The sequence below is a fragment of the Camelus dromedarius genome, chromosome X (assembly GCF_036321535.1).
Source record: "Camelus dromedarius isolate mCamDro1 chromosome X, mCamDro1.pat, whole genome shotgun sequence".
NCBI lineage: Eukaryota > Metazoa > Chordata > Mammalia > Artiodactyla > Camelidae > Camelus > Camelus dromedarius.
Window position 1 is genome coordinate 69,998,375 of NC_087472.1, and position 24,190 is coordinate 70,022,564.

Consider the following 24,190-nt stretch of genomic DNA (forward strand, 5'->3'; position numbering starts at 1 on the left):
GCAGGAGAAACTAATACTCTGGTTTCTCAGTCTGTTTCCTAGTGCGGGTTTTAAAGTTCCTGCAGTTTTCACTGTAATATTGAGTTGGAGCTAGTACTTCCCCATATATATGTATGGAATGTAGTTTGCAAATCTATCAAAACTTTGTGTTCCCAACAAGCAAGGAAAAGGACGGCTTTCACACAATTTTATCTCTCAGAACTGGGCATGTGGAGAGAGTTTCGTTCATCTAGCACAAATGGAACCTGTTGCAGGGGAAATTTTCTCTGGTATCTCAATCTGCTTCCAAGTGCCGGTTTGAATTTCCTGCAGTTTTCACTGTAAAACCGAGTTGGAGCTTGTACCTCCCCATATATATGTATGGAGTGTAGTTTGCAACTGTATATAAACTTTGTGTTCCCAACAAGCTAGTTGAACGACGGCTTTCACACACACTTATATCACAGAAATGAGCATGTGGAGAGACGTTCGTTCATCTAGCCAAAAGGAACAGGTTGCAGGGGAAACTTTACTCTCGTTTCTCAGTCTGTTTCCAAGTCCCGGTTTGAAGTTCCTGCAGTTTTCACTGTAAAACCGAGTTGGAGCTAGTACCTCCACATAAATTTGTATGGAGAGTAGTTTGCAACTGTATAGAAATTTTGTGTTCCAAACAAGCTAGGTGAAGGACGGCGTTCACACACACTTAACTCTCAGAACTGAGCATGTGGAGAGCCGTTCGTTCATCTAGCCCAAAGGGAACTGGTTGAAGTTGAAACTTTTACTGTGGATTCTCACTGTCTTTCCTAGTGCCGGTTTGATTTTCCTGCAGTTTTCACTGTAAAACCGAGTTGGAGCTACTACGTCCCCATATATATGTATGAAGAGTAGTTTGTAACTGTATAGAATCTTTGTGATCCCAACAAGCTAGGTGAAGGTCGGCTTTCACAGCCACTTATCTCTCAGAAGTAAGCATGTGAAGAGACGTTCGTTCATATAGCACAAAGGGAAAAGTTTGCAGGAGAAACTTTTTCTCAGTTTTCTCAGTGGGTTTCCTAGTGCCGGTTTGAAGTTCCTGCAGTTTTCAGTGTAAAATCGTGTTTGAGCTAGTACTTCCCCATATATATGTATGGTGAGTAGTTTGCAAATTTATAGAAACTTTGTGTTCCCAACAAGCTAGGTGAAGTACGGCTTTCACACACACTTAACTTTCAGAACTAAGCATGTGGAGTGACGTTCGTTCATCTAGCACAAATTGAAATGGTTGCAGGAGAAACTATTACTCTGGTTTCTCAGTCAGTTTCCTAGTGCCGGTTTTAAGTTCCTGCAGTTTTCACTGTAAAACCGAGTTAGAGCTAGTACCTCCCATATATATGTATGGAGTGTACATTGCAACTTTATAGAATCTTTGTGTTCCCAACAAGATAGGTGAAGGACGGCTTTAACACAAACTTATCTCTCTAGAACTGAGCATGTGGAGTGAAGTTCGTTCATCTAACACAAATGCAACTTTATGCAAGAGAAACTTTTACTCTGAATTCTCAGTCGGTTTCCAAGTGCCGGTTTGAAGTTCCTGCAGTTTTCACTGTAAAACCGAGTTGGAGCTAGTACCCCCCCATATATATGTATGGAGTGTAGTTTGCAACTGTATAGACACTTTGTGTTCCCAAAAAGCTAGTTGAAGGACGGCTTTCACACACAACTATCTCTCAGAACTGAGCATGTGAATAGACGTTCGTTCATCTAGCACAAAATGAACAGGTTGCAGGAAAAACTTTTTCTCTGTTTTCTCAGTCTGTTTCCAAATGCCGGTTTGAAGTTCCTGCAGTTTTCACTGTAAAACCGAGTTGGAGCTAGTACCACCCCATATATATGTACGGAGTGTAGTTTGCAACTTTATATAAACTTTGTGTTCCCAACAAGCTAGTTGAACGATGGCTTTCACACACACTTATCTCTCATAAATGAGCATGTCGAGTGACGTTCGTTCATCTAGCACAAATTTAACTGGGTGCAGTTGAAAATTTTACAGTGGATTCTCAGTGTCTTTCCTAGTGCCGGTTTGATTTTCCTGCAGTTTTCACTGTAAAACCGAGTTTTAACTAGTACATCCACATATATATGTATGCAGAGTACTTTGCAAATGTATAGAATCTATGTGTTCCCAACAAGCTAAATGAAGGACGGCGTTCACACACACTTATCTCTCAGAACTGAGCATGTGAAGAGCCGTTCGTTCATCTAGCACAAAGGGAACTGTTTGAATTTAAAACTTTTACTGTGGATTCTCAGTGTCTTTCCTTGTGCCGGTTTGATTTTCCTGCAGTTTTCACTGTAAAATAGAGTTGGAGCTTGTACCTCCCCATATATATGTATGGAGTGTAGTTTGCAACTGTATATAAACTTTGTGTTCCCAACAAGCTAGTTGAACGACGGCTTTCACACACACTTATATCTCACAAATGAGCATGTCGAGAGACTTTCGTTCATCTAGCCAAAAGGAACAGGTTGCAGGGGAAACTTTTACTCTCGTTTCTCAGTCTGTTTCCAAGTCCCCGTTTGAAGTTCCTGCAGTTTTCACTGTAAAACCGAGTTGGAGCTAGTACCTCCACATAAATATGTATGGAGAGTAGTTTGCAACTGTATAGAAACTTTGTGTTCCAAACAAGCTAGGTGAATGACGGTGTTCACACACACTTAACTCTCAGAACTGAGCATGTGGAGAGCCGTTCGTTCACCTAGCCCAAAGGGAACTGGTTGAAGTTGAAACATTTACTGTGGATTCTCACTGTCTTTCCTAGTGCCGGTTTGATTTTCCTGCAGTTTTCACTGTAAAACCGAGTTGGAGCTATTACCTCCCCATATATATGTATGAAGAGTAGTTACTAACTGTATAGAATCTTTGTGATCCCAACAAGCTAGGTGATGGACGGCTTTCACAGACACTTATCTCTCAGAAGTAAGCATGTGAAGAGACGTTCGTTCATATAGCACAAAGGGAAAGGTTTGCAGGAGAAACTTTTTCTCAGTTTTCTCAGTGTGTTTCCTAGTGCCGGTTTGAAGTTCCTGCAGTTTTCAGTGTAAAATCGTGTTTGAGCTAGTACTTCCCCATATATATGTATGGAGAGTAGTTTGCAAATTTATAGAAACTTTGTGTTCCCAACAAGCTAGGTGAAGGACGGCTTTCACACACACTTAACTTTCAGAACTGAGCATGTGGAGTGACGTTCGTTCATCTAGTACAAATGGAACTGTTTGCAGGTGAAACTATTACTCTGGTTTCTCAGTCTGTTTCCTAGTGCCGGTTTTAATTTCCTGCAGTTTTCACTGTAAAACCGAGTTAGAGCTATTACCTCCCATATATATGTATGGAGTGTACATTGCAACTGTATAGAATCTTTGTGTTCCCAACAAGCTAGGTGAAGGACGGCTTAAACACACACTTATCTCTCTAGAACTGAGCATGTGGAGTGAAGTTCGTTCATCTAGCACAAATGCAACGGTTTGCAAGAGAAACTTTAACTCTGAATTCTCAGTGGGTTTCCAAGTGCCGGTTTGAAGTTCCTGCAGTTTTCACTGTAAAACCGAGTTGGAGCTAGTACCCCCCCATATATATGTATTGAGTGTAGTTTGCAACTGTATAGACACTTTGTGTTCCCAACAAGCTAGTTGAAGGACGGCTTTCACACACAACTGTCTCTCAGAACTGAGCATGTGGATAGACGTTCGTTCATCTAGCACAAAAGGAACAGGTAGCAGGAAAAACTTTTTCTCTGGTTTCTCAGTCTGTTTCCAAATGCCGGTTTGAAATTCCTGCAGTTTTCACTGTAAAACCGATTTGGAGCTAGTACCTCCCCATAAATATTTATGGAGAGTAGTTTGCATCTGTATATAAACTTTGTGTTCCCAACAAGCTAGGTGAAGGACGGCTTTAACACACAATTATCTCTCAGAACTGAGCATGTGGAGAGACGTTCGTTCATCTAGCACAATGGGATCGTGTTGTAGGAGAAGCTTTTACTCAGGTTTCTCATTCTGTTTCCTTGTGCCTTTTTGAAGTCCTGCAGTTTTGTCTGTAAAACCGATTTGGAGCTAGTACCACCCCATATATATGTACGGAGTGTAGTTTGCAACTGTATATAAACTTTGTGTTCCCAACAAGCTAGTTGAACGACGGCTTTCACACACACTTATATCTCAGAAATGAGCATGTCGAGAGACGTTCGTTCATCTAGCCAAAAGGAACAGGTTGCAGGGGAAACTTTTACTCTGGTTTCTCAGTCTGTTTCCAAGTCCCGGTTTGAAGTTCCTGCAGTTTTCACTGTAAAACCGAGTTGGAGCTAGTACCTCCCCATAAATATGTATGGAGAGTAGTTTGCAACTGTATAGAAACTTTGTGTTCCAAACAAGCTAGGTGAAGGACGGCGTTCACACACACTTAACACTCAGAAGTGAGCATGTGGAGAGCCGTTCGTTCATCTAGCCCAAAGGGAACTGTTTGAAGTTGAAACTTTTACTGGGGATTCTCACTGTCTTTCCTAGTTCCGGTTTGATTTTTCTGCAGTTTTCACTGTAAAACCGAGTTGGAGCTAGTACCTCCCCATATATATGTATGAAGAGTAGTTAGTAACTGTATAGAATCTTTGTGTTCCGAACACCTAGGTGAAGGACGGCTTTCACACACACTTATCTCTCAGTACTAAGCATGTGGAGAGACATTCGTTCATATAGCACAAAGGGAACTGTTTGCAGGTGAAAATTTTTCTCAGTTTTCTCAGTGGGTTTTCTAGTGCATGTTTGGAGTTCCTGCAGTTTTCAGTGTAAAATCGTGTTTGAGCTAGTACTTCCCCATATATATGTATGGAGAGTATTTAGCAACTTTATAGAAAGTTTGGGTTCCCAACAAGCTAGGTGAAGTACGGCTTTCACACACACGTAACATTCAGAACTGAGCATGTGGAGTGACGTTCGTTCATCTAGCACAAATGGAACGGGTTGCAGGAGAAACTATTACTCTGGTTTCTCAGTCTGTTTCCTAGTGCCGGTTTGAAGTTCCTGCAGTTTTCACTGTAAAACCAAGATAGAGCTAGTACCTCCCATATATATGTATGGAGTGTACTTTGCAACTGTATAGAATCTTTGTCTTCCCAACAAGCTAGTTGAAGGACGGCTGTCACACACAATTATCTCCCAGAACTGAGCATGTGGAGAGACTTTCGTTCATCTATCACAAAGTGAACGGGTTGCAGGAGAAACTAATACTCTGGTTTCTCAGTCTGTTTCCAAGTGCGGGTTTGAAGTTCCTGCAGTTTTCACTGTAAAATTGAGTTGGAGCTAGTACTTCCCCATATGTATGTATGGAATGTAGTTTGCAACTCTATCAAAACTTTGTGTTCCCAACAAGAAAGGAAAAGGACGGCTTTCACACAAATTTATCTCTCAGAACTGGGCATGTGGAGAGAGTTTCGTTCATCTAGCACAAATGGAACCTGTTGCAGGGGAAATTTTCTCTGGTATCTCAATCTGCTTCCAAGTGCCGGTTTGAATTTCCTGCAGTTTTCTCTGTAAAACCGAGTTGGAGCTAGTACCTCCCCATATATATGTATGAAGAGTAGTTTGTAACTGTATAGAATTTTTGTGATCCCATCAAGCTAGGTGAAGGACGGCTTTCACAGACACTTATCTCTCAGAAGTAAGCATGTGAAGAGACGTTCGTTCATATAGCACAAAGGGAAAGGTTTGCAGGAGAAACTTTTTCTCAGTTTTCTCAGTGGGTTTCCTAGTGCCGGTTTGAAGTTCCTGCAGTTTTCAGTGTAAAATCGTGTTTGAGCTAGTACTTCCCCATATATATGTATGGTGAGTAGTTTGCAAATTTATAGAAACTTTGTGTTCCCAACAAGCTAGGTGAAGGACGGCTTTCACACACACTTAACTTTCAGAACTAAGCATGTGGAGTGACGTTCGTTCATCTAGCACAAATGGAACTGGTTGCAGGAGAATCTATTACTCTGGTTTCTCAGTCTGTTTCCTAGTGCCGGTTTTAAGTTCCTGCAGTTTTCACTGTAAAACCGAGTTAGAGCTAGTACCTCCCATATATATGTATGGAGTGTACATTGCAACTGTATAGAATCTTTGTGTTCCCAACAAGCTAGGTGAAGGTCGGCTTTAACACACACTTATCTCTCTAGAACTGAGCATGTGGAGTGAAGTTCGTTCATCTAGCACAAATGCAACGGTTTGCAAGAGAAATTTTAACTCTGAATTCTCAGTCGGTTTCCAAGTGCCGGTTTGAAGTTCCTGCATTTTTCACTGTAAAACCGAGTTGGAGCTAGTACCCCCCCATATATATGTATGGAGTGTAGTTTGCAACTGTATAGACACTTTGTGTTCCCAAAAACCTAGTTGAAGGACGGCTTTCACACACAACTATCTCTCAGAACTGAGCATGTGAATAGACGTTCGTTCATGTAGCACAAACGGAACAGGTTGCAGGAAAAACTTTTTCTCTGGTTTCTCAGTCTGTTTCCAAATGCCGGTTTGAAATTCCTGCAGTTTTCACTGTAAAACCGATTTGGAGCTAGTACCTCCCCATAAATATTTATGGAGAGTAGTTTGCATCTGTATATAAACTTTGTGTTCCCAAAAAGCTAGGTGAAGGACGGCTTTAACACACAATTATCTCTCAGAACTGAGCATGTGGAGAGACGTTCGTTCATCTAGCACAATGGGATCGTGTTGTAGGAGAAGCTTTTACTCAGGTTTCTCATTCTGTTTCCTTGTGCCTTTTTGAAGTCTTGCAGTTTTGTCTGTAAAACCGATTTGGAGCTAGTACCACCCCTTATATATGTACGGAGTGTAGTTTGCAACTGTATATAAACTTTGTGTTCCCAACAAGCTAGTTGAACGACGGCTTTCACACACACTTATATCTCAGAAATGAGCATGTCGAGAGACGTTCTTTCATCTAGCCAAAAGGAACAGAGTGCAGGGGAAACTTTTACTCTGGTTTCTCAGTCTGTTTCCAAGTCCCGGTTTGAAGTTCCTGCAGTTTTCACTGTAAAACCGAGTTGGAGCTAGTACCTCCACATAAATTTGTATGGAGAGTAGTTTGCAACTGTATAGAAACTTTGTGTTCCAAACAAGCTAGGTGAAGGACGGCGTTCACACACACTTAACTCTCAGAAATGAGCATGTGGAGAGCCGTTCGTTTATCTAGCCCAAAGGGAACTGTTTGAAGTTGAAACTTTTACTGTGGATTCTCACTGTCTTTCCTAGTTCCGGTTTGATTTTCCTGCAGTTTTCACTGTAAAACCGAGTTGGAGCTAGTACCTCCCCGTATATATGTATGCAGAGTACTTTGCAACTGTATAGAAAATTTGTGTTCAAAACAAGCTAGGTGAAGTTCGGCTTTCACACACACTTATCTCTCTAGAACTGAGCATGTGGAGTGAAGTTCTTTCATCTAGCACAAATGCAACTTTATGCAAGAGAAACTTTTACTCTGAATTCTCAGTCGGTTTCCAAGTGCCGGTTTGAAGTTCCTGCAGTTTTCACTGTAAAACCGTGTTGGAGCTAGTACCCCCCCATATATATTTATGGAGTGTAGTTTGCAACTGTATAGACACTTTGTGTTCCCAAAAAGCTAGTTGAAGGACGGCTTTCACACACAACTATGTCTCAGAACTGAGCATGTGAATAGACGTTCGTTCATCTAGCACAAAAGGAACAGGTTGCAGGAAAAACTTTTTCTCTGGTTTCTCAGTCTATTTCCAAATGCCGGTTTGAAGTTCCTGCAGTTTACACTGTAAAACCGAGTTGGAGCTAGTACCACCCCATATATATGTACGGAGTGTAGTTTGCAACTTTACATAAACTTTGTGTTCCCAACAAGCTAGTTGAACGATGGCTTTCACACACACTTATCTCTCATAAATGAGCATGTCGAGTGACGTTCGTTCATCTAGCACAAATTTAACTGGGTGCAGTTGAAAATTTTACAGTGGATTCTCAGTGTCTTTCCTAGTGCCGGTTTGATTTTCCTGCAGTTTTCACTGTAAAACCGAGTTTTAACTAGTACATCCACATATATATGTATGCAGAGTACTTTGCAAATGTATAGAATCTTTGTGTTCCCAACAAGCTAAATGAAGGACGGCGTTCAAACACACTTATATCTCAGACCTGAGCATCTGAAGAGCCGTTCGTTCATCTAGCACAAAGGGAAATGGTTGAATTTGAAACTTTTACTGTGGATTCTCAGTGTCTTTCCTAGTGCCGGTTTGATTTTCCTGCAGTATTCACTGTAAAACCGAGTTGGAGCTTGTACCTCCCCATATATATGTATGGAGTGTAGTTTGCAACTGTATATAAACTTTGTGTTCCCAACAAGCTAGTTGAACGACGGCTTTCACACACAATTATATCTCAGAAATGAGCATGTCGAGAGACGTTCGTTCATCTAGCCAAAAGGAACAGGTTGCAGGGGAAACTTTTACTCTGGTTTCTCAGTCTGTTTCCAAGTCCCGGTTTGAAGTTCCTGCAGTTTTCACTGTAAAACCGAGTTGGAGCTAGTACCTCCCCATAAATATGTATGGAGAGTAGTTTGCAACTGTATAGAAACTTTGTGTTCCAAACAAGCTAGGTGAAGGACGGCGTTCACACACACTTAACACTCAGAAGTGAGCATGTGGAGAGCCGTTCGTTCATCTAGCCCAAAAGGAACTGTTTGAAGTTGAAACTTTTACTGGGGATTCTCACTGTCTTTCCTAGTTCCGGTTTGATTTTCCTGCAGTTTTCACTGTAAAACCGAGTTGGAGATAGTACCTCCCCATATATATGTATGAAGAGTAGTTAGTAACTGTATAGAATCTTTGTGTTCCGAACACCTAGGTGAAGGACGGCTTTCACACACACTTATCTCTCAGTACTAAGCATGTGGATAGACATTCGTTCATATAGCACAAAGGGAACGGTTTGCAGGTGAAAATTTTTCTCAGTTTTCTCAGTGGGTTTTCTAGTGCATGTTTGAAGTTCCTGCAGTTTTCAGTGTAAAATCGTGTTTGAGCTAGTACTTCCCCATATATATTTATGGAGAGTATTTAGCAACTTTATAGAACTTTGGATTCCCAACAAGCTAGGTGAAGTACGGCTTTCACACACACGTAACTTTCAGAACTGAGCATGTGGAGTGACGTTCGTTCATCTAGCACAAATGGAACTGGTTGCAGGAGAAACTATTACTCTGGTTTCTCAGTCTGTTTCCTAGTGCCGGTTTGAAGTTCCTGCAGTTTTCACTGTAAAACCAAGATAGAGCTAGTACCTCCCATATATATGTATGGAGTGTACTTTGCAACTGTATAGAATCTTTGTCTTCCCAACAAGCTAGTTGAAGGACGGCTGTCACACACAATTATCTCCCAGAACTGAGCATGTGGAGAGACTTTCGTTCATCTATCACAAAGTGAACGGGTTGCAGGAGAAACTAATACTCTGGTTTCTCAGTCTGTTTCCTAGTGCGGGTTTGAAGTTCCTGCAGTTTTCACTGTAAAATTGAGTTGGAGCTAGTACTTCCCCATATGTATGTATGGAATGTAGTTTGCAACTCTATCAAAACTTTGTGTTCCCAACAAGAAAGGAAAACGACGGCTTTCACACAAATTTATCTCTCAGAACTGGGCATGTGGAGAGAGTTTCGTTCATCTAGGACAAATGGAACCTGTTGCAGGGGAAATTTTCTCTGGTATCTCAATCTGCTTCCAAGTGCCGGTTTGAATTTCCTGCAGTTTTCACTGTAAAACCGAGTTGGAGCTAGTACCTCCCCATATATATATATGAAGAGTAGTTTGTAACTGTATAGAATCTTTGTGATCCCAACAAGCTAGGTGAAGGACGGCTTTCACAGACACTTATCTCTCAGAAGTAAGCATGTGAAGAGACGTTCGTTCATATAGCACAAAGGGAAAGGTTTGCAGGAGAAACTTTTTCTCAGTTTTCTCAGTGGGTTTCCTAGTGCCGGTTTGAAGTTCCTGCAGTTTTCAGTGTAAAATCGTGTTTGAGCTAGTACTTCCCCATATATATGTATGGAGTGTACATTACAACTGTATAGAATCTTTGTGTTCCCAACAAGCTAGGTGAAGGTCGGCTTTAACACACACTTATCTCTCTAGAACTGAGCATGTGGAGTGAAGTTCGTTCATCTAGCACAAATGCAACGGTTTGCAAGAGAAATTTTAACTCTGAATTCTCAGTCGGTTTCCAAGTGCCGGTTTGAAGTTCCTGCATTTTTCACTGTAAAACCGAGTTGGAGCTAGTACCCCCCATATATATGTATGGAGTGTAGTTTGCAACTGTATAGACACTTTGTGTTCCCAAAAAGCTAGTTGAAGGACGGCTTTCACACACAACTATCTCTCAGAACTGAGCATGTGAATAGACGTTCGTTCATGTAGCACAAACGGAACAGGTTGCAGGAAAAACTTTTTCTCTGGTTTCTCAGTCTGTTTCCAAATGCCGGTTTGAAATTCCTGCAGTTTTCACTGTAAAACCGATTTGGAGCTAGTACCTCCCCATAAATATTTATGGAGAGTAGTTTGCATCTGTATATAAACTTTGTGTTCCCAACAAGCTAGGTGAAGGACGGCTTTAACACACAATTATCTCTCAGAACTGAGCATGTGGAGAGACGTTCGTTCATCTAGCACAATGGGATCGTGTTGTAGGAGAAGCTTTTACTCAGGTTTCTCATTCTGTTTCCTTGTGCCTTTTTGAAGTCCTGCAGTTTTGTCTGTAAAACCGATTTGGAGCTAGTACCACCCCTTATATATGTACGGAGTGTAGTTTGCAACTGTATATAAACTTTGTGTTCCCAACAAGCTAGTTGAACGACGGCTTTCACACACACTTATATCTCAGAAATGAGCATGTCGAGAGACGTTCTTTCATCTAGCCAAAAGGAACAGAGTGCAGGGGAAAGTTTTACTCTGGTTTCTCAGTCTGTTTCCAAGTCCCGGTTTGAAGTTCCTGCAGTTTTCACTGTAAAACCGAGTTGAAGCTAGTACCTCCACATAAATTTGTATGGAGAGTAGTTTGCAACTGTATAGAAACTTTGTGTTCCAAACAAGCTAGGTGAAGGACGGCGTTCACACACACTTAACTCTCAGAAATGAGCATGTGGAGAGCCGTTCGTTTATCTAGCCCAAAGGGAACTGTTTGAAGTTGAAACTTTTACTGGGGATTCTCACTGTCTTTCCTAGTTCCGGTTTGATTTTCCTGCAGTTTTCACTGTAAAACCGAGTTGGAGCTAGTACCTCCCCGTATATATGTATGCAGAGTACTTTGCAACTGTATAGAAAATTTGTGTTCAAAACAAGCTAGGTGAAGTTCGGCTTTCACACACACTTATCTCTCTAGAACTGAGCATGTGGAGTGAAGTTCTTTCATCTAGCACAAATGCAACTTTATGCAAGAGAAACTTTTACTCTGAATTCTCAGTCGGTTTCCAAGTGCCGGTTTGAAGTTCCTGCAGTTTTCACTGTAAAACCGTGTTGGAGCTAGTACCCCCCCCATATATATTTATGGAGTGTAGTTTGCAACTGTATAGACACTTTGTGTTCCCAAAAAGCTAGTTGAAGGACGGCTTTCACACACAACTATGTCTCAGAACTGAGCATGTGAATAGACGTTCGTTCATCTAGCACAATACGAACAGGTTGCAGGAAAAACTTTTTCTCTGGTTTCTCAGTCTATTTCCAAATGCCGGTTTGAAGTTCCTGCAGTTTACACTGTAAAACCGAGTTGGAGCTAGTACCACCCCATATATTTGTACGGAGTGTAGTTTGCAACTTTACATAAACTTTGTGTTCCCAACAAGCTAGTTGAACGATGGCTTTCACACACACTTATCTCTCATAAATGAGCATGTCAAGTGACGTTCGTTCATCTAGCACAAATTTAACTGGGTGCAGTTGAAAATTTTACAGTGGATTCTCAGTGTCTTTCCTAGTGCCGGTTTGATTTTCCTGCAGTTTTCACTGTAAAACCGAGTTTTAACTAGTACATCCACATATATATGTATGCAGAGTACTTTGCAAATGTATAGAATCTTTGTGTTCCCAACAAGCTAAATGAAGGACGGCGTTCAAACACACTTATATCTCAGACCTGAGCATCTGAAGAGCCGTTCGTTCATCTAGCACAAAGGGAAATGGTTGAATTTGAAACTTTTACTGTGGATTCTCAGTGTCTTTCCTAGTGCCGGTTTGATTTTCCAGCAGTTTTCACTGTAAAACCGAGTTGGAGCTAGTACCTCCCCATATATATGTATGAAGAGTAGTTAGTAACTGTATAGAATCTTTGTGATCCGAACACCTAGGTGAAGGACGGCTTTCACACACACTTATCTTCAGTACTAAGCATGTGGAGAGACATTCGTTCATATAGCACAAAGGGAACGGTTTGCAGGTGAAAATTTTTCCCAGTTTTCTCAGTGGGTTTTCTAGTGCATGTTTGAAGTTCCTGCAGTTTTCAGTGTAAAATCGTGTTTGAGCTAGTACTTCCCCATATATATGTATGGAGAGTATTTAGCAACTTTATAGAAACTTTGGGTTCCCAACAAGCTAGGTGAAGTACGGCTTTCACACACACGTAAATTTCAGAACTGAGCATGTGGAGTGACGTTCGTTCATCTAGCACAAATGGAACGGGTTGCAGGAGAAACTATTACTCTGGTTTCTCAGTCTGTTTCCTAGTGCCGGTTTGAAGTTCCTGCAGTTTTCAATGTAAAACCAAGATAGAGCTAGTACCTCCCATATATATGTATGGAGTGTACTTTGCAACTGTATAGAATCTTTGTCTTCCCAACAAGCTAGTTGAAGGACGGCTGTCACACACAATTATCTCCCAGAACTGAGCATGTGGAGAGACTTTCGTTCATCTATCACAAAGTGAACGGGTTGCAGGAGAAACTAATACTCTGGTTTCTCAGTCTGTTTCCTAGTGCGGGTTTGAAGTTCCTGCAGTTTTCACTGTAAAATTGAGTTGGAGCTAGTACTTCCCCATATGTATGTATGGAATGTAGTTTGCAACTCTATCAAAACTTTGTGTTCCCAACAAGAAAGGAAAACGACGGCTTTCACACAAATTTATCTCTCAGAACTGGGCATGTGGAGAGAGTTTCGTTCGTCTAGCACAAATGGAACCTGTTGCAGGGGAAATTTTCTCTGGTATCTCAATCTGCTTCCAAGTGCCGGTTTGAATTTCCTGCAGTTTTCACTGTAAAACCGAGTTGGAGCTAGTACCTCCCCATATATATGTATGAAGAGTAGTTTGTAACTGTATAGAATCTTTGTGATCCCAACAAGCTAGGTGAAGGACGGCTTTCACAGACACTTATCTCTCAGAAGTAAGCATGTGAAGAGACGTTCGTTCATATAGCACAAAGGGAAAGGTTTGCAGGAGAAACTTTTTCTCAGTTTTCTCAGTGGGTTTCCTAGTGCCGGTTTGAAGTTCCTGCAGTTTTCAGTGTAAAATCGTGTTTGAGCTAGTACTTCCCCATATATATGTATGGTGAGTAGTTTGCAAATTTATAGAAACTTTGTGTTCCCAACAAGCTAGGTGAAGGACGGCTTTCACACACACATAACTTTCAGAACTAAGCATGTGGAGTGACGTTCGTTCATCTAGCACAAATGGAACTGGTTGCAGGAGAAACTATTATTCTGGTTTCTCAGTCTGTTTCCAAATGCCGGTTTGAAATTCCTGCAGTTTTCACTGTAAAACCGATTTGGAGCTAGTACCTCCCCAAAATATTTATGGAGAGTAGTTTGCATCTGTATATAAAGTTTGTGTTCCCAACAAGCTAGGTGAAGGACGGCTTTAACACACAATTATCTCTCAGAACTGAGCATGTGGAGAGACGTTCGTTCATCTAGCACAATGGGATCGTGTTGCAGGAGAAGCTTTTACTCAGGTTTCTCATTCTGTTTCCTAGTGCCGTTTTGAAGTCCTGCAGTTTTGTCTGTAAAACCGAGTTGGAGCTAGTACCACCCCATATATATGTACGGAGTGTAGTTTGCAACTGTATATAAACTTTGTGTTCCCAACAAGCTAGTTGAACGACGGCTTTCACACACACTTATATCTCAGAAATGAGCATGTCGAGAGACGTTCTTTCATCTAGCCAAAAGGAACAGAGTGCAGGGGAAACTTTTACTCTGGTTTCTCAGTCTGTTTCCAAGTCCCGGTTTGAAGTTCCTGCAGTTATCACTGTAAAACCGAGTTGGAGCTAGTACGTCCCCATATATATGTATGAAGAGTAGTTAGTAACTGTAGAGAATCTTTGTGTTCCCAACAAGCTAGGTGAAGGACGGCTTTCACAGACACTTCTCTCTCAGAAGTAAGCATGTGAAGAGACTTTCGTTCATATAGCACAAAGGGAAAGGTTTGCAGGAGAAACTTTTTCTCAGTTTTCTCAGTGGGTTTCCTAGTGCCGGTTTGAAGTTCCTGCAGTTTTCAGTGTAAAATCGTTTTTGAGCTAGTACTTCCCCATATATATGTATGGAGATTAGTTTGCAAATTTATAGAAACTTTGTGTTCCCAACAAGCAAGGTGAAGGACGGCTTTCACACACAACTATCTCTCAGAACTGAGCATTTGGATAGACGTTCGTTCATCTAGCACAAAAGGAACAGGTAGCAGGAAAAAATTTTTCTCTGGTTTCTCAGTCTGTTTCCTAGTGCCGGTTTGAAGTTCCTGCAGTTTTGTCTGTAAAACCGAGTTGGAGCTAGTACCACCCCATATAAATGTACGGATTGTAGTTTGCAACTGTATATAAAATTTGTGTTCCCAACAAGCTAGTTGAACGACGGCTTTCACACACACTTATATCTCAGAAATGAGCATGTCGAGAGACTTTCTTTCATCTAGTCAAAACTAACAGAGTGCAGGGGAAACATTTACTCTCGTTTCTCAGTCTGTTTCCAAGTACCGGTTTTAAGTTCCTGCAGTTTTCAGTGTAAAATCGTGTTTGAGCTAGTACTTCCCCATATATATGTATGGTGAGTAGTTTGCAAATTTATAGAAACTTTGTGTTCCCAAAAAGCTAGTTGAAGGACGGCTTTCACACACAACTATCTCTCAGAACTAAGTATGTGGATAGACGTTCGTTCATCTAGCACAAAATGAAGAGTTAGCAGGAAAAACTTTTTCTCTGGTTTCTCAGTCTGTTTCCAAATGCCGTTTTGAAATTCCTGCAGTTTTCACTGTAAAACAGATTTGGAGCTAGTACCTCCCAATAAATATTTATGGAGAGTAGTTTGCATCTGTATATAAACTTTGTGTTCCCAACAAGCTAGGTGAACGACGGCTTTAACACACAATTATCTCTCAGAACTGAGCATGTGGAGAGACTTTCGTTCATCTAGCACAATGGGATCGTGTTGCAGGAGAAGATTTTACTCTGGTTTCTCATTCTGTTTCCTAGTGCCGGTTTGATTTTCCTGCAGTTTTCACTGTAAAACCGAGTTTTAACTAGTACATCCACATATATATGTATGCAGAGTACTTTGCAAATGTATAGAATCTTTGTGTTCCCAACAAGCTAAATGAAGGACGGCGTTCAAACACACTTATCTCTCAGACCTGAGCATCTGAAGAGCCGTTCGTTCATCTAGCACAAAGGGAAATGGTTGAATTTGAAACTTTTACTGTGGATTCTCAGTGTCTTTCCTAGTGCCGGTATGATTTTCCTGCAGTTTTCACTGTAAAACCGAGTTGGAGCTAGTACCTCCCCATATATATGTATGAAGAGTAGTTAGTAACTGTATAGAATCTTTGTGTTCCCAACAAGCTAGGTGAAGGACGGCTTTCACAGACACTTCTCTCTCAGAAGTAAGCATGTGAAGAGACGTTCGTTCATATAGCACAAAGGGAAAGGTTTGCAGCAGAAACTTTTTCTCAGTTTTCTCAGTGGGTTTCCTAGTGCCGGTTTGAATTTCCTGCAGTTTTCAGTGTAAAATCGTTTTTGAGCTAGTACTTCCCCATATATATGTATGGAGATTAGTTTGCAAATTTATAGAAACTTTGTGTTCCCAACAAGCTAGGTGAAGGACGGCTTTCACACACAACTATCTCTCAGAACTGAGCATTTGGATAGACGTTCTTTAATCTAGCACAAAAGGAACAGGTAGCAGGAAAAAATTTTTCTCTGGTTTCTCAGTCTGTTTCCTAGTGCCGGTTTGAAGTTCCTGCAGTTTTGTCTGTAAAACAGAGTTGGAGCTAGTACCACCCCATATATATGTACGGAGTGTAGTTTGCAACTGTATATAAACTTTGTGTTCCCAACAAGATAGTTGAACGACGGCTTTCACACACACTTATATCTCAGAAATGAGCATGTCGAGAGACGTTCTTTCATCTAGCCAAAAGGAACAGAGTGCAGGGGAAACTTTTACTCTGGTTTCTCAGTCTGTTTCCAAGTCCCGGGTTGATGTTCCTGCAGTTTTCACTGTAAAACCGAGTTGGAGCTAGTACCTCCACATAAATTTGTATGGAGAGTAGTTTGCAAGTGTATAGAAACTTTGTGTTCCAAACAAGCTAGTTGAAGGACGGCGTTCACACACACTTAACTCTCAGAAATGAGCATGTGGAGAGCCGTTCGTTTATCTAGCCCAAAGGGAACTGTTTCAAGTTGAAAATTTTACTGGGGATTCTCACTGTCTTTCCTAGTTCCGGTTTGATTTTCCTGCAGTTTTCACTGTAAAACCGAGTTGGAGCTAGTACCTCCCCATATATATGTATGAAGAGTAGTTAGTAACTGTATAGAATCTTTGTGATCCGAACACCTAGGTGAAGGACGGCTTTCACACACACTTATCTCTCAGTACTAAGCATGTGGAGAGACATTCGTTCATATAGCACAAAGGGAACGGTTTGAAGGTGAAAATTTTTCTCAGTTTTCTCAGTGGGTTTTCTAGTGCATGTTTGAAGTTTCTGCAGTTTTCAGTGTAAAATCGTGTTTGAGCTAGTACTTCCCCATATATATGTATGGAGAGTATTTAGCAACTTTATAGAAACTTTGGGTTCCCAACAAGCTAGGTGAAGTACGGCTTTCACACACACGTAACTTTCAGATCTGAGCATGTGGAGTGACGTTCGTTCATCTAGCACAAATGGAACGGGTTGCAGGAGAAACTATTACTCTGGTTTCTCAGTCTGTTTCCTAGTGCCGGTTTGAAGTTCCTGCAGTTTTCACTGTAAAACCAAGATAGAGCTAGTACCTCCCATATATATGTATGGAGTGTACTTTGCAACTGTATAGAATCTTTGTCTTCCCAACAAGCTAGTTGAAGGACGGCTGTCACACACAATTATCTCCCAGAACTGAGCATGTGGAGAGACTTTCGTTCATCTATCACAAAGTGAACGGGTTGCAGGAGAAACTAATACTCTGGTTTCTCAGTCTGTTTCCTAGTGCGGGTTTGAAGTTCCTGCAGTTTTCACTGTAAAATTGAGTTGGAGCTAGTACTTCACCATATGTATGTATGGAATGTAGTTTGCAACTCTATCAAAACTTTGTGTTCCCAACAAGAAAGGAAAAGGACGGCTTTCACACAAATTTATCTCTCAGAACTGGGCATGTGGAGAGAGTTTCGTTCGTCTAGCACAAATGGAACCTGTTGCAGGGGAAATTTTCTCTGGTATCTCAATCTGCTTCCAAGTGCCGGTTTGAATTTCCTGCAGTTTTCACTGTAAAACCGAGTTGGAGCTAGTACCTCCCCATATATATGTATGAAGAGTAGTTTGTAACTGTATAGAATCTTTGTGTTCCCAACAAGCTAGGTGAAGGACGGCTTTCACAGACACTTATCTCTCAGAAGTAAGCATGTGAAGAGACGTTCGTTCATATAGCACAAAGGGAAAGGTTTGCAGGAGAAACTTTTTCTCAGTTTTCTCAGTGGGTTTCCTAGTGCCGGTTTGAAGTTCCTGCAGTTTTCAGTGTAAAATCGTGTTTGAGCTAGTACTTCCCCATATATATGTATGGTGAGTAGTTTGCAAATTTATAGAAACTTTGTGTTCCCAACAAGCTAGGTGAAGGACGGCTTTCACACACACTTAACTTTCAGAACTAAGCATGTGGAGTGACGTTCGTTCATCTAGCACAAATGGAACTGGTTGCAGGAGAAACTATTACTCTGGTTTCTCAGTCTGTTTCCTAGTGCCGGTTTTAAGTTCCTGCAGTTTTCACTGTAAAACTGAGTTAGAGCTAGTACCTCCCATATATATGTATGGAGTGTTCATTGCAACTGTATAGAATCTTTGTGTTCCCAACAAGCTAGGTGAAGGTCGGCTTTAACACACACTTATCTCTCTAGAACTGAGCATGTGGAGTGAAGTTCGTTCATCTAGCACAAATGCAACGGTTTGCAAGAGAAACTTTAACTCTGAATTCTCAGTCGGTTTCCAAGTGCCGGTTTGAATTTCCTGCATTTTTCACTGTAAAACAGAGTTGGAGCTAGTACCCCCCCATATATATGTATGGAGTGTAGTTTGCAACTGTATAGACACTTTGTGTTCCCAACAAGCTAGTTGAAGGACGGCTTTTACACACAACTATCTCTCAGAACTGAGCATGTGGATAGACGTTCGTTCATCTAGCACAAAATGAATAGGTAGCAGGAAAAACTTTTTCTCTGGTTTCTCAGTCTGTTTCCAAATGCCGGTTTGAAATTCCTGCAGTTTTCACTGTAAAACCGATTTGGAGCTAGTACCTCCCCATAAATATTTATGGAGAGTAGTTTGCATCTGTATATAAACTTTGTGTTCCCAACAAGCTACGTGAAGGACGGCTTTAACACACAATTATCTCTCAGAACTGAGCATGTGGAGAGACGTTCGTTCATCTAGCACAATGGGATCGTGTTGCAGGAGAAGCTTTTACTCAGGTTTCTCATTCTGTTTCCTTGTGCCGTTTTGAAGTCCTGCAGTTTTGTCTGTAAAACCGAGTTGGAGCTAGTACCACCCCATATATATGTACGGAGTGTAGTTTGCAACTGTATATAAACTTTGTGTTCCCAACAAGCTAGTTGAACGACGGCTTTCACACACACTTATATCTCAGAAATGAGCATGTCGAGAGACGTTCTTTCATCTAGCCAAAAGGAACAGAGTGCAGGGGAAACTTTTACTCTGGTTTCTCAGTCTGTTTCCAAGTCCCGGTTTGAAGTTCCTGCAGTTTTCACTGTAAAACCGAGTTGGAGCTAGTACCTCCACATAAATTTGTATGGAGAGTAGTTTGCAACTGTATAGAAACTTTGTGTTCCAAACAAGCTAGGTGAAGGACGGCGTTCGCACACACTTATCTCTCAGAAATGAGCATGTGGAGAGCCGTTCGTTTATCTAGCCCAAAGGGAACTGTTTGAAGTTGAAACTTTTACTGTGGATTCTCACTGTCTTTCCTAGTTCCGGTTTGATTTTCCTGCAGTTTTCACTGTAAAACCGAGTTGGAGCTAGTACCTCCCCGTATATATGTATGCAAAGTACTTTGCAACTGTATAGAAAATTTGTGTTCAAAACAAGCTAGGTGAAGTTCGGCTTTCACACACACTTATCTCTCTAGAACTGAGCATGTGGAGTGAAGTTCTTTCATCTAGCACAAATGCAACTTTATGCAAGAGAAACTTTTACTCTGAATTCTCAGTCGGTTTCCAAGTGCCGGTTTGAAGTTCCTGCAGTTTTCACTGTAAAACCGTGTTGGAGCTAGTACCCACCCATATATATTTATGGAGTGTAGTTTGCAACTGTATAGACACTTTGTGTTCCCAAAAAGCTAGTTGAAGGACGGCTTTCACACACAACTATCTCTCAGATCTGAGCATGTGAATAGACGTTCGTTCATCTAGCACAATAGGAACAGGTTGCAGGAAAAACTTTTTCTCTGGTTTCTCAGTCTATTTCCAAATGCCGGTTTGAAGTTCCTGCAGTTTTCACTGTAAAACCGAGTTGGAGCTAGTACCACCCCATATATATGTACGGAGTGTAGTTTGCAACTTTTCATAAACTTTGTGTTCCCAACAAGCTAGTTGAACGATGGCTTTCACACACACTTATCTCTCATAAATGAGCATGTCGAGTGACGTTCGTTCATCTAGCACAAATTTAACTGGGTGCAGTTGAAAATTTTACAGTGGATTCTCAGTGTCTTTCCTAGTGCCGGTTTGATTTTCCTGCAGTTTTCACTGTAAAACCGAGTTTTAACTAGTACATCCACATATATATGAATGCAGAGTACTTTGCAAATGTATAGAATCTTTGTGTTCCCAACAAGCTAAATGAAGTACGGCGTTCAAACACACTTATCTCTCAGACCTGAGCATCTGAAGAGCCGTTCGTTCATCTAGCACAAAGGGAAATGGTTGAATTTGAAATTTTACTGTGGATTCTCAGTGTCTTTCTAGTGCCGGTTTGATTTTCCTGCAGTATTCACTTTAAAACCGAGTTGGAGCTTGTACCTCCCCATATATATGTATGGAGTGTAGTTTGCAACTGTATATAAACTTTGTGTTCCCAACAAGCTAGTTGAACGACGGCTTTCACACACAATTATATCTCAGAAATGAGCATGTCGAGAGACGTTCGTTCATCTAGCCAAAAGGAACAGGTTGCTGGGGAAACTTTTACTCTGGTTTCTCAGTCTGTTTCCAAGTCCCGGTTTGAAGTTCCTGCAGTTTTCACTGTAAAACCGAGTTGGAGCTAGTACCCCCCCATAAATATGTATGGAGAGTAGTTTGCAACTGTATAGAAACTTTGTGTTCCAAACAAGCTAGGTGAAGGACGGCGTTCACACACACTTAACACTCAGAAGTGAGCATGTGGAGAGCCGTTCGTTCATCTAGCCCAAAGGGAACTGTTTGAAGTTGAAACTTTTACTGGGGATTCTCACTGTCTTTCCTAGTTCCGGTTGATTTTCCTGCAGTTTTCACTGTAAAACCGAGTTGGAGCTAGTACCTCCCCATATATATGTATGAAGAGTAGTTAGTAACTGTATAGAATCTTTGTGTTCCGAACACCTAGGTGAAGGACGGCTTTCACACACACTTATCTCTCAGTACTAAGCATGTGGAGAGACATTCGTTCATATAGCACAAAGGGAACTGTTTGCAGGTGAAAATTTTTCTCAGTTTTCTCAGTGGGTTTTCTAGTGCATGTTTGAAGTTCCTGCAGTTTTCAGTGTAAAATCGTGTTTGAGCTAGTACTTCCCCATATATATGTATGGAGAGTATTTAGCAACTTTATAGAAACTTTGGGTTCCCAACAAGCTAGGTGAAGTACGGCTTTCACACACACGTAACTTTCAGAACTGAGCATGTGGAGTGACGTTCGTTCATCTAGCACAAATGGAACGGGTTGCAGGAGAAACTATTACTCTGGTTTCTCAGTCTGTTTCCTAGTGCCGGTTTGAAGTTCCTGCAGTTTTCACTGTAAAACCAAGATAGAGCTAGTACCTCCCATATATATGTATGGAGTGTACTTTGCAACTGTATAGAATCTTTGTCTTCCCAACAAGCTAGTTGAAGGACGGCTGTCACACACAATTATCTCCCAGAACTGAGCATGTGGAGAGACTTTCGTTCATCTATCACAAAGTGAACGGGTTGCAGGAGAAACTAATACTCTGGTTTCTCAGTCTGTTTCCAAGTGCGGGTTTGAAGTTCCTGCAGTTTTCACTGTAAAATTGAGTTGGAGCTAGTACTTCCCCATATGTATGTATGGAATGTAGTTTGCAACTCTATCAAAACTTTGTGTTCCCAACAAGAAAGGAAAAGGACGGCTTTCACACAAATTTATCTCTCAGAACTGGGCATGTGGAGAGAGTTTCGTTCATCTAGCACAAATGGAACCTGTTGCAGGGGAAATTTTCTCTGGTATCTCAATCTGCTTCCAAGTGCCGGTTTGAATTTCCTGCAGTTTTCACTGTAAAACCGAGTTGGAGCTAGTACCTCCCCATATATATGTATGAAGAGTAGTTTGTAACTGTATAGAATTTTTGTGATCCCATCAAGCTAGGTGAAGGACGGCTTTCACAGACACTTATCTCTCAGAAGTAAGCATGTGAAGAGACGTTCGTTCATATAGCACAAATTGAAAGGTTTGCAGGAGAAACTTTTTCTCAGTTTTCTCAGTGGGTTTCCTAGTGCCGGTTTGAAGTTCCTGCAGTTTTCAGTGTAAAATCGTGTTTGAGCTAGTACTTCCCCATATATATGTAAGGTGAGTAGTTTGCAAATTTATAGAAACTTTGTGTTCCCAACAAGCTAGGTGAAGGACGGCTTTCACACACACTTAACTTTCAGAACTAAGCATGTGGAGTGACGTTCGTTCATCTAGCACAAATGGAACTGGTTGCAGGAGAAACTATTACTCTGGTTTCTCAGTCTGTTTCCTAGTGCCGGTTTTAAGTTCCTGCAGTTTTCACTGTAAAACCGAGTTAGAGCTAGTACCTCCCATATATATGTATGGAGTGTACATTGCAACTGTATAGAATCTTTGTGTTCCCAACAAGCTAGGTGAAGGTCGGCTTTAACACACACTTATCTCTCTAGAACTGAGCATGTGGAGTGAAGTTCGTTCATCTAGCACAAATGCAACGGTTTGCAAGAGAAATTTTAACTCTGAATTCTCAGTCGGTTTCCAAGTGCCGGTTTGAAGTTCCTGCATTTTTCACTGTAAAACCGAGTTGGAGCTAGTACCCCCCCATATATATGTATGGAGTGTAGTTTGCAACTGTATAGACACTTTGTGTTCCCAAAAAGCTAGTTGAAGGACGGCTTTCACACACAACTATCTCTCAGAACTGAGCATGTGAATAGACGTTCGTTCATGTAGCACAAACGGAACAGGTTGCAGGAAAAACATTTTCTCTGGTTTCTCAGTCTGTTTCCAAATGCCGGTTTGAAATTCCTGCAGTTTTCACTGTAAAACCGATTTGGAGCTAGTACCTCCCCATAAATATTTATGGAGAGTAGTTTGCATCTGTATATAAACTTTGTGTTCCCAACAAGCTAGGTGAAGGACGGCTTTAACACACAATTATCTCTCAGAACTGAGCATGTGGAGAGACGTTCGTTCATCTAGCACAATGGGATCGTGTTGTAGGAGAAGCTTTTACTCAGGTTTCTCATTCTGTTTCCTTGTGCCTTTTTGAAGTCCTGCAGTTTTGTCTGTAAAACCGATTTGGAGCTAGTACCACCCCTTATATATGTACGGAGTGTAGTTTGCAACTGTATATAAACTTTGTGTTCCCAACAAGCTAGTTGAACGACGGCTTTCACACACACTTATATCTCAGAAATGAGCATGTCGAGAGACGTTCTTTCATCTAGCCAAAAGGAACAGAGTGCAGGGGAAACTTTTACTCTGGTTTCTCAGTCTGTTTCCAAGTCCCGGTTTGAAGTTCCTGCAGTTTTCACTGTAAAACCGAGTTGGAGCTAGTACCTCCACATAAATTTGTATGGAGAGTAGTTTGCAACTGTATAGAAACTTTGTGTTCCAAACAAGCTAGGTGAAGGACGGCGTTCACACACACTTAACTCTCAGAAATGAGCATGTGGAGAGCCGTTCGTTTATCTAGCCCAAAGGGAACTGTTTGAAGTTGAAACTTTTACTGTGGATTCTCACTGTCTTTCCTAGTTCCGGTTTGATTTTCCTGCAGTTTTCACTGTAAAACCGAGTTGGAGCTAGTACCTCCCCGTATATATGTATGCAGAGTACTTTGCATCTGTATAGAAAATTTGTGTTCAAAACAAGCTAGGTGAAGTTCGGCTTTCAAACACACTTATCTCTCTAGAACTGAGCATGTGGAGTGAAGTTCTTTCATCTAGCACAAATGCAACTTTATGCAAGAGAAACTTTTACTCTGAATTCTCAGTCGGTTTCCAAGTGCCGGTTTGAAGTTCCTGCAGTTTTCACTGTAAAACCGTGTTGGAGCTAGTACCCCCCCATATATATTTATGGAGTGTAGTTTGCAACTGTATAGACACTTTGTGTTCCCAAAAAGCTAGTTGAAGTACGGCTTTCACACACAACTAAGTCTCAGAACTGAGCATGTGAATAGACGTTCGTTCATCTAGCACAATAGGAACAGGTTGCAGGAAAAACTTTTTCTCTGGTTTCTCAGTCTATTTCCAAATGCCGGTTTGAAGTTCCTGCAGTTTACAGTGTAAAA